Source organism: Callospermophilus lateralis, unplaced genomic scaffold (genome assembly GCF_048772815.1).
Source record: "Callospermophilus lateralis isolate mCalLat2 unplaced genomic scaffold, mCalLat2.hap1 Scaffold_312, whole genome shotgun sequence".
Taxonomy (NCBI): domain Eukaryota; kingdom Metazoa; phylum Chordata; class Mammalia; order Rodentia; family Sciuridae; genus Callospermophilus; species Callospermophilus lateralis.
The window spans coordinates 1,511,141-1,520,724 of NW_027513736.1; positions in this window are offsets into that span (position 1 = coordinate 1,511,141).

Here is a 9,584-nt window from a genome sequence, read left to right on the forward strand (position 1 = left end):
ATATAACAAATATAGAATTTTAAATATTTTCTGACCTTTTTCCTGAGGGGGTCTTTTTCATGAAGGCTGAAAAGAGTTGAGGTAACATAGACCAATGAAGGGGGTTTATTTTTCCCTGGAGGAACTTCCCAAAGATGCAGCTTCATTGGTCTCCTTGGGAGAGTCTCCCAGGTTGGGGTTTCATTCTAAACTGGTTTTTCTGGTTTCTTGGATAGCGGCCAACAACTTTTAGCCTGACATTGAAGAATCTTTAGACCATTTTTTAATAGTTGGGAATTATTCATGCTTGTAAATACTGAGAGACAAAAGTCAAATTTCCTAGACAAAATTATGCTTTTTCTTATACACTTTAGCAATAATAATTTTATAAAACACTTTAGTTTTAATCTGCCTTGTATAGGACAGTAAGATTTGCAGCCATTAAGAAGTCAAACAACAACAAGTGCTGGCGAGGATGTGGGGAAAAGGGTTCACTTGTACATTGCTGGTGGGACTGCAAATTGGTGCAGCCAATTTGGAAAGCAGTATGGAGATTTCTTGGAAAGTGCGGAATGGAACCACCATTTGACCCAGCTATTCCCCTACTCGGTCTATTCCCTAAAGACCTAAAAAGAGCACACTATAGGGACACTCTTTGTATGTAGAATTATACCTGTTGGGACTTTGTAATTTATAGTAACCTTGTTTTTATAATAACACAAAATAATTTTGTGTTATTATAAAAACACTGCTACATCCATGTTCATAGCAGCACAATTCACAATAGCAAGACTCTGGAACCAACCTAGATGTCCTTCAATAAATGAATGGATTTAAAAAAATGTGGCATTTATACACAATGGAGTATTACTCTGCATTAAAAAATGACAAAATCATAGAATTTGCAGGGAAATGGAAGGCATTAGAGCAGATTATGCTAAGTGAAGCTAGCCAATCCCTTATAAACAAATGCCAAATATCTTCTTTGATATAAGGAGAGTAACTAAGAACAGAGTAGGGACAAAGAGCATGAGAAGAAGATTAACATTAAACAGTGATGAAAGCTGGGAGGGAAAGGGAGAGAGAAGGGTAATTGCATGGAAATGGAAGGAGACCCTCAGGGGTATACAAAATTACATACAAGAGGAAGTGAGGGGAAAGGGGACAAAAATATAAGGGGGAGAAATGAATTACAGTAGAGGGGGTAGAGAGAGAAGAGGGGAGGGGAGGGGGGAGGGGGATAGTAGAGGATAGGAAAGGCAGCAGAATACAACAGACACTAGTATGGCAATTTGTAAATCAATGGATGTGCAACTGATGTGATTCTGCAATCTGTATACGGGGTAAAAATGGGAGTTCATAACCCACTTGAATCAAAGTGTGAAATGTGATATATCAAGAACTAGGTAATGTTTTGAACAACCAACAATAAAAATTAATTAAAAAAATAAAATAAACTACTATCAATTAAAAAACAAAAAGAAAATAAACCTTAAATATATGGACTATTATTGAGCAATTATTCAAACCAGAGTGCCAGTATTATATTATTGATATCCTTTGCATACACTGATCATTGAGATTCATTTTGCCAATTTAACTCAGGTAAAAACTTACTGGGAATACACTAGGCACAGTTTTAAGTGCCTTGATTACGAACATATCATTTTATCAAATAATTTAAATGGAGAAAATTATTAAAAAAATGTGTTAAGCCATGTGTTGTACTGCATGCCAATAATCCTAGAAATAAATGTGCATTATGCTTTTGGATTGCAAGTTCAGTGACTGAATATTTTACCAGTGAATGTGTGTGTGTGTGTATGTGTGTGTGTGTATATCTCCCCACTGGTGTGTGTGTGTGTGTGTGTGTGTGTGTGTATTTGGTGATACTTCCTTCCATCCTCTGTACTGAGGGAAAAAATGAATAAAAACAATAATGTTTACCAAATGGTTGCTGAATTAAATAAATAAATAAAGTTATGTCCAAGTGTTAGAACATGGGTAAATGCTTGAGAATGATAAAATATTAAAATAGAAAGATAACCAATTTGAGATTCATACCAAATCATAAATTGTTACTAGTATTCTGAGAAATATAATTATTTCAGAAACATATCTTTTAAAATTTTCATTAAAGTATGATGCACATGTAAAACGACAAAAAAAACACATTTATGTAAAGATTCAGAAGTTATTCAAAAGTAAACACATTTTGAATCAGCCTTGCTCAGGACAGTCTAAATCAGTTTTTTCATCTACTATCCCAAAGAGCAAAAAGGTTCTTAATAACTAGCATTAGAATTTTTTATTACATAAATGTAAAATGTACCTTAAAAAAGTAAATATTTTACCAGTTACCCAGATTTAATACCTGCCTATTATATGCCATTTCTATTTTTTGTATGCTTCTACCCATTTCACAACAAAGGCCAGCCATCTTCCTTGTATATTTATTTTTTGGTGATGTCCTATGTACATATTTTGAATGTCATAGAAATACATTATACAGTTTTAACAAATTAGAATGTTAAAAATATTCACTAGTCTTAAGCACAGAGTATTTACATCATTGCCCCCCCCCCAAATTTTTTTTTCTTTTACATGCAACTTTGCTTTCCCCAGAAGGATGTTACTGTAATGTATTATAAAAACTATAATTTTATTTTGCCTGGCATAATGCAATATAATTTTAAATTCAGCTGCTGTAAGAGTCAATAAACATGTGTGCTTCAGTAAAGTGTTCCTTTATATTGATAACTGATTTTGTATTTCATGGATGCGCTACAAATAGTTCATTTCAACATTCAAGAACATTTGAGTTATTTCTTATTTTGGACCATTAGGATGAGTGGTGCCATCAATAATTTTAGACAAATAATTATTCCACTTAGCTTATTCTTTCCTAGTATTTCAATGACACTATATTTCATTTTTACTGGTTGCTAAGAAAATTATAATTTCCATCTTATCATCTCAATTTAATTATAGCCAATATTATATGAGTTTACTAAATACAAAATAAATTCCTTACCACAGACTGTTTATTTTCTTGTACACTTCGTGCAAATACTATAAATGTTTATGTTCACATTATACATTCCAAAATACAATGCATAATTTTTGTACAAAATAACCATAGGTTATTATAAAACAAAAAGAAACAAGTGTCAATCTTAAGGTTGCTAATATATGTTAGACATGGTGGTACACACCTATAATTCCAGTGACTTGGGAGGATGAGGCAGGATGATCACAAGGTCAAATAGTGCCTCTGCTACTTAGCAAGGCTCTAAGTAATTCAGCAAAACACTCTCTCTAATAAAAATATAAAAAGGGCATGGGAGCACAGGATTTGTCTCAGTGCTTAAGTGTAAATAGGTTCAATCAATGGTACCAAAAAAAGAGAAGATTTCTAATATATTACAAAATGTAGGCAGTGTGGTAAAACTTTGACAATAATAAAGCACATACAGAATTTAATAGATAATACTGAGAAATTATAAAATGTTATTAGTGACATTTTGGCTGGAATATTAATAGGTATGCAGTTTTTGGTAAATTTTCTTTGCTATGTGCACATATTTCTAAGTATATATTTTTAATATCACTATTTATAGGTTGAGATACCATTTAAACAACAGAATATACTATTCTTATATACGATTATTTTATGTTTTACAAGACACTTTTTCTCAGATTTTTAAAGTTTTCAGGAAAGTGAATTCATAAACAGTTTCAAAGTCAGTGAACACTACACAATAAGGAGTATAGTGATCCTTTAATACCCCTGGTAAAAACTCTAAGACACATTAGAGATGAAAAGCAATTCTATGTGACCATTCAGAATTTAAGTCTTCACTCTGAAATTTTTATGTACACAATGACAGCACACATTAGATAACATTCAGCCAGAAATTCATCACATTACTCAGAAGCCCAAGTGCATATATTTTGTTGACTTTTCCATTTTATCTAATTTTTTTTCTGTTTTTACACACTTCCTTTATGGTAACCTTGAAAATATCTACTTTTTATCTCTGTTATAACTCATTTGTTGAAAAAACAAAATTAAATAGCAAGAGATACAATTAAGCTACTTGGTATATATCTTATTTTACCATATTAAAAACATTGGTTTGAATCTCAAAAATCTACAATTCAGATACAAAACAAAACAAAAAAAAAAAAAAAAAAACAAGACCACCAAAGAGACACAAATATATCCACTCAGTGAAAAAAGTGAAAGAAACATGAACCAGTAAATTTTCTGTTCTCAATTAAGTAGATGACAGAAGCAATAAAGAATCCCTTCCATTTTTAAAAATAAAAACATATTTTCAGGAAATTTGTCAGAATCAGCCCTACACTTTTGAAAACTGCAAAAATAAAATATATTAAAAAGTATTTTAGGGATGGATCCAACATGGCGGCCGGCGAGGAAGCTGCACTTTCAATATCTCCACATTAACGGGATCAGAAACACCAATTAAAACAGCTACATTCTACCTACTGAGGATCTTCTAGCAAAATTCCGTTGAAAGGAGACCTGCCGAGAATTAGTAAGTTTATTAGACGTGACAGTTTGCCCCAGACAAGTGAAACTTGACCGGCAGAGCGGGCTCAGAGTCCAATCCCGCGGCCACCCGCCGCTTCTGCAAGCGGCAGGCGGCCCAGAGCAGCGCGGCAGAAGAGTCCCCGCCCAGCCAGCAGACAGCTCCCGCCATCCCGATTACCCTGGCGGCCCTGCTTTCGCTCGGCGAACAGCCACCCCACCCGGCTAGTTCTTAGCCACGCCGCTGCAGTCACCCGGCTTTACAAGCGCCCCCGGCGACCCTGCTCGGTGAGAAGGGTCTCCGCCCTGCCGGCAGACAGCTCCCGCCTTTCCGCTCTTGTTCTGCAAACAGCCACCCCGCCCGCTTGGTTCTTAGCCACGAGGCTGCAGCCGCCCGGCTTTACAAGCGCCCCCGGCGGCCCTGCTCGGCGAGAAGGGTCCCCGCACTGCCGGCAGACAGCTCCCGCCATTCCGCTCTTGTTCTGCAAACAGCCACCCCGCCCGCCTGGTTCTTAGCCACGAGGCTGTAGCCGCCCGGCTTTACAAGCGCCCCCGGTGACCCTGCTCGGCGAGAAGGGTCCCTGCCCGGCCGACACACAGCTTCCGCCATACCGGCTACCCTGGCGGTCCCGCTCTTGCCCTGCAAACAGCCACCCCGCCCGCCTGGGTCTTAGCCACGAGGCTGCAGCCGCCCGGCTTTACAAGCGCCCCCGGCGGCCCTGCTCCTCGAGAAGGGTCCCTGCCTGGCTGACAGACAGTTTCCACCATCCCGGCTACCTTGGCGGCCCCGCTCTCACCCTGCAAACAGCCACCCCGCCCGACTGGGTCTTAGCCACGAGGCTGCAGCCGCCCGGCTTTACAAGCGCCCCCGGCGGCCCTGCTCGGCGAGAAGGGTCCCCGCCCTGCCGGCAGACAGCTCCCGCCATTCCACTTTTGCTCTGCTAACAGCCACCCCGCCTGCCTGGTTCTTAGACACGAGGCTGCAGCCGCCCGGCTTTACAAGCGCCCCCGGTGGCCCTGCTCAGTGAGAAGGGTCCCTGCCCGGCCAACAGACAGTTTCCGCCATCCCGGCTACCCTGCCGGTCCCGCTCTTGCCCGGCAAACAGCCACCCCGCCCGCCTGGGTCTTAGCCACGCGGCTGCAGCCACCCGGCTTTACAAGCGCCCCGGCGGCCCTGCTCTGCGAGAAGGGTCCCCGCCCTGCCGGCAGACAGCTCCCGACATTCCACTCTTGCTCTGCAAACAGCCACCCCGCCCGCCTGGTTCTTAGCCACGAGGCTGCAGCCGCCCGGCTTTACAAGCGCCCCCAGCGGCCCTGCTCGTCGAGAAGGGTCCCTGCCCGGCCGGCAGACAGCTCCCTCCATCCCGGCACTCCTGGCGACCCGCCCGCTCTGCGAAGGGTTACCCCGCCCGGCTCTTAGCCACGCGGGCGCCATCTGCCTGGCTCTGTGGGCGCCCCCGGCGGCCCAGCGCAGCCAGAAGGGTCCCCGCCTGGCCTGACAGAAGGCACGTGCCCTTCCGGCTCTGCTAACGGCCCTGCCCACCCAGGAAAGAGCTCCCCCCCTTGAGAGGATGGGAAGGAAATCTAACCAAGCCTCTATGAATTAGCGAACTGGGATCTAAAACCAGAGATTGTATCAGACCAGAGACAAGCCAGTTCCACCTCTCCCTTCGGTCACTCCTGCAAGGAGCCAGGGGCCCGCCATAGCAGAGAGGGGAAGTCACCAAAGATCGGCCAAAGAGATTCCTTCCCAGCAGACTCTAAATTAGCAGGAGCGGCGAGGGAGCCGGACGGAGCTGGCGGGAACCGCGGCAGCGGCACGGGAACCGGCGGGAGCTGAGGCGGCGCTGACACAGGAGCCGGCGGGAGCCGCGCGGCGTGGGTCTCCCAGCTACAGCCCCCACCAGTGCTGACAACTGAGGTCTCTAGCACCAGATACGGGGGCGTGGCTACCAGAAGGTAAGCAAATTTGCTGGGGGTTCTCAGCCCCAAGCTCTACAAACTTAGGGCCTGAGGGAGGCAAACAAGGAGAGTGTGCCCAGGCACTAATGAAACAGCTGCTCCACGCGTGTGCAAGGTAGACGGAACCGTGACCACCAACAAAACAGGCCCAGTGGCCCGCCAGATACATCGCCACGGTCGGGGGAGGGGCAGAGCCGCCACCAGCACCTTTTAGGTAGACAGATCTGCAACCGACAGACAGAACAGGCCTAGTGGCCAGCGGAGGGGCAAAGCCGCTGCTCACGCCTGCAAGGTAGGCGGACCTGTGACCACCGAAAGAACAGGCCCATCGAAAGTACAGGTACAGCGGCCTCCTGGCGTGGAAGGCACATTGCCTCAATTGGAGGAGGGGCAGAGCCACCGCCAAAGCCTGCGAGGGAGACTTTGCAGCTATACAAGAGCAATATAAATATATAGGGGGAAAATCAATAACACAACAGTTTCACCAAGCAGAAAGAAACGCGATCAGTATGAAAAGACAAGGAAAGAAAGGACCACAAGCAATGCAGGTCAACTCAACTTTAGAAGAGGTAATATCTGCAGCAGATGGAATGTCAGATAAAGAATTCAGGATATACATGCTTCAGATGATCTGGAGTCTCAAGGAAGACATTAGACAGCAAAATCAGACAATGAAAGACCACTTCGACCACTTCGACAATAAATTACACAAACAAATCCAAGAAGCAAAAGATCAATTATACAGGGAGATAGAGGTTATAAAAAACAAACAAACAGAAATCCTGGAAATGCAGGAAACAATAAACCAACTTAAAAACTCAATTGAGAATACTACCAGCAGAGTAGAACACTTAGAAGATAGAACATCAGACAATGAAGACAAAGTATTTCAACTGGAGAAGAACATAGACAGCTCAGCAAAGCTGTTAAGAAACCATGAGCAGAACATTCAAGAAATATGGGATAACATAAAGAGACCCAACTTAAGAGTCATGGGGATACAGGAAGGTATTGAGGTCCAAACCAAAGGAATGAGCAATCTATTCAACGAAATAATACGAGAAAACTTCCCAGACTTGAAGAATGAGACAGAATCCCAAATCCTAGAAGCCTACAGGACGCCGAATGTGCAAAATCATAAGAGATCCACACCTAGACACATTATAATGAAGATGCCCAACATACAGAATAAGGAGAGAATTTTAAAAGCTACAAGAGAAAGGAAGCAGATTACATTTAGGGGTAAACCAATCAGGATAACAGCTGATCTTTCAACACAGACTCTGAAAGCTAGAAGATCCTGGAATAACATATTTCAAACACTGAAAGAAAAGGGGTTCCAACCAAGAATTGTGTATCCCGCGAAATTAAGCTTCAGGATGGAAGATGAAATTAAAACCTTCCATGATAAACAAAAGTTAAAAGAATTTGCAGCTAGAAAACCAGCTCTTCAAAACATCCTCGGCAAAATATTACAGGAAGAGGAAATGGAAAATATCAATGAAAACCAACAGCGGGAGGTAGTACAGTAAAGGTGGGGGGGAATAATCAAAGAGGAAAACAAACTATGTTTAGTAACATAAATAAACAAATATGGCTGGAAGAACAAACCATATCTCAATAATAACTCTAAATGTTAATGGCTTAAACTCACCAATTAAGAGACACAGGCTAGCAGAATGGATCACTAAACAAGACCCAACAATATGCTGCCTTCAGGAGACGCATCTGATAGGAAAAGACATACATAGACTGAAGGTGAAAGGTTGGGAAAAATCATATCACTCATATGGACTTCGCAAACAAGCAGGAGTGTCCATACTCATTTCAAATAAAATAGATTTCAAGCCAAAGTTAATCAAAAGGGATGAAGAGGGACACTACATACTTCTCAAGGGAACCATACACCAACAAGACATAACAATCATAAATATATATGCCCCAAACAATGGTGCAGCTATGTTCATCAAACAAACTCTTCTCAAGTTCAAGAGTCTAATAGACCACCATACAATAATCATGGGAGACTTCAACACACCTCTCTCACCACTGGACAGATCTTCCAAACAAAAGTTGAATAAGGAAACTATAGAGCTCAATAACACAATTAATAACCTAGACTTAATTGACATATATAGAATATACCACCCAACATCAAGCAGTTACACTTTTTTCTCAGGAGCACATGGATCCTTCTCAAAAATAGATCATATATTATGTCACAGGGCAACTACTAGACAATATAAAGGAGTAGAGATAATACCATGCATATTATCTGATCATAATGGAATGAAATTGAAAATCAACAATAAAAGAAGTAAGGAAAAATCATGCATCACTTGGAGAATGAACAATAGGTTACTGAATGATCAATGGGTTATAGAAGACATCAAGGAGGAAATTAAAAAATTATTAGAGATAAATGAAAACACAGACACAACATATCGGAATCTATGGGACACATTGAAAGCAGTTCTAAGAGGAAAATTTATTGCTTGGAGTTCATTCCTTAAAAAAAGAAAAAACCAACAAATAAATGATCTAATACTTCAACTCAAAATCCTAGAAAAAGAAGAGCAAAACAACAGCAAAAGAAGTAGAAGACAAGAAATAATTAAAATCAGAGCTGAAATTAATGAAATCGAAACGAAAGAAACAATTGAAAAAATTGACAAAACTAAAAGTTGGTTCTTTGAAAAAATAAATAAAATCGACAGACCCTTAGCCACGCTAACAAAGAGAAGAAGAGAGAGAACTCAAATTACCAGCATACGGGATGAAAAAGGCAATATCACAACAGACACTTCAGAAATACAGAAGACTATCAGAAATTATTTTGAATCCTTATACTCCAATAAAATAGAAGATAGTGAAGGCATCGATAAATTTCTTAAGTCATATGATTTGCCCAGATTGAGTCAGGAGGATATTGACAACCTAAACAGACCAATATCAATTGAGGAAATAGAAGATACCATCAAAAGACTACCAACTAAGAAAAGCCCAGGACCGGATGGGTATACAGCAGAGTTTTTCAAAACCTTTAAAGAGGAATTAATACCAATACTTTTCAAGCTATTTCAGGAAA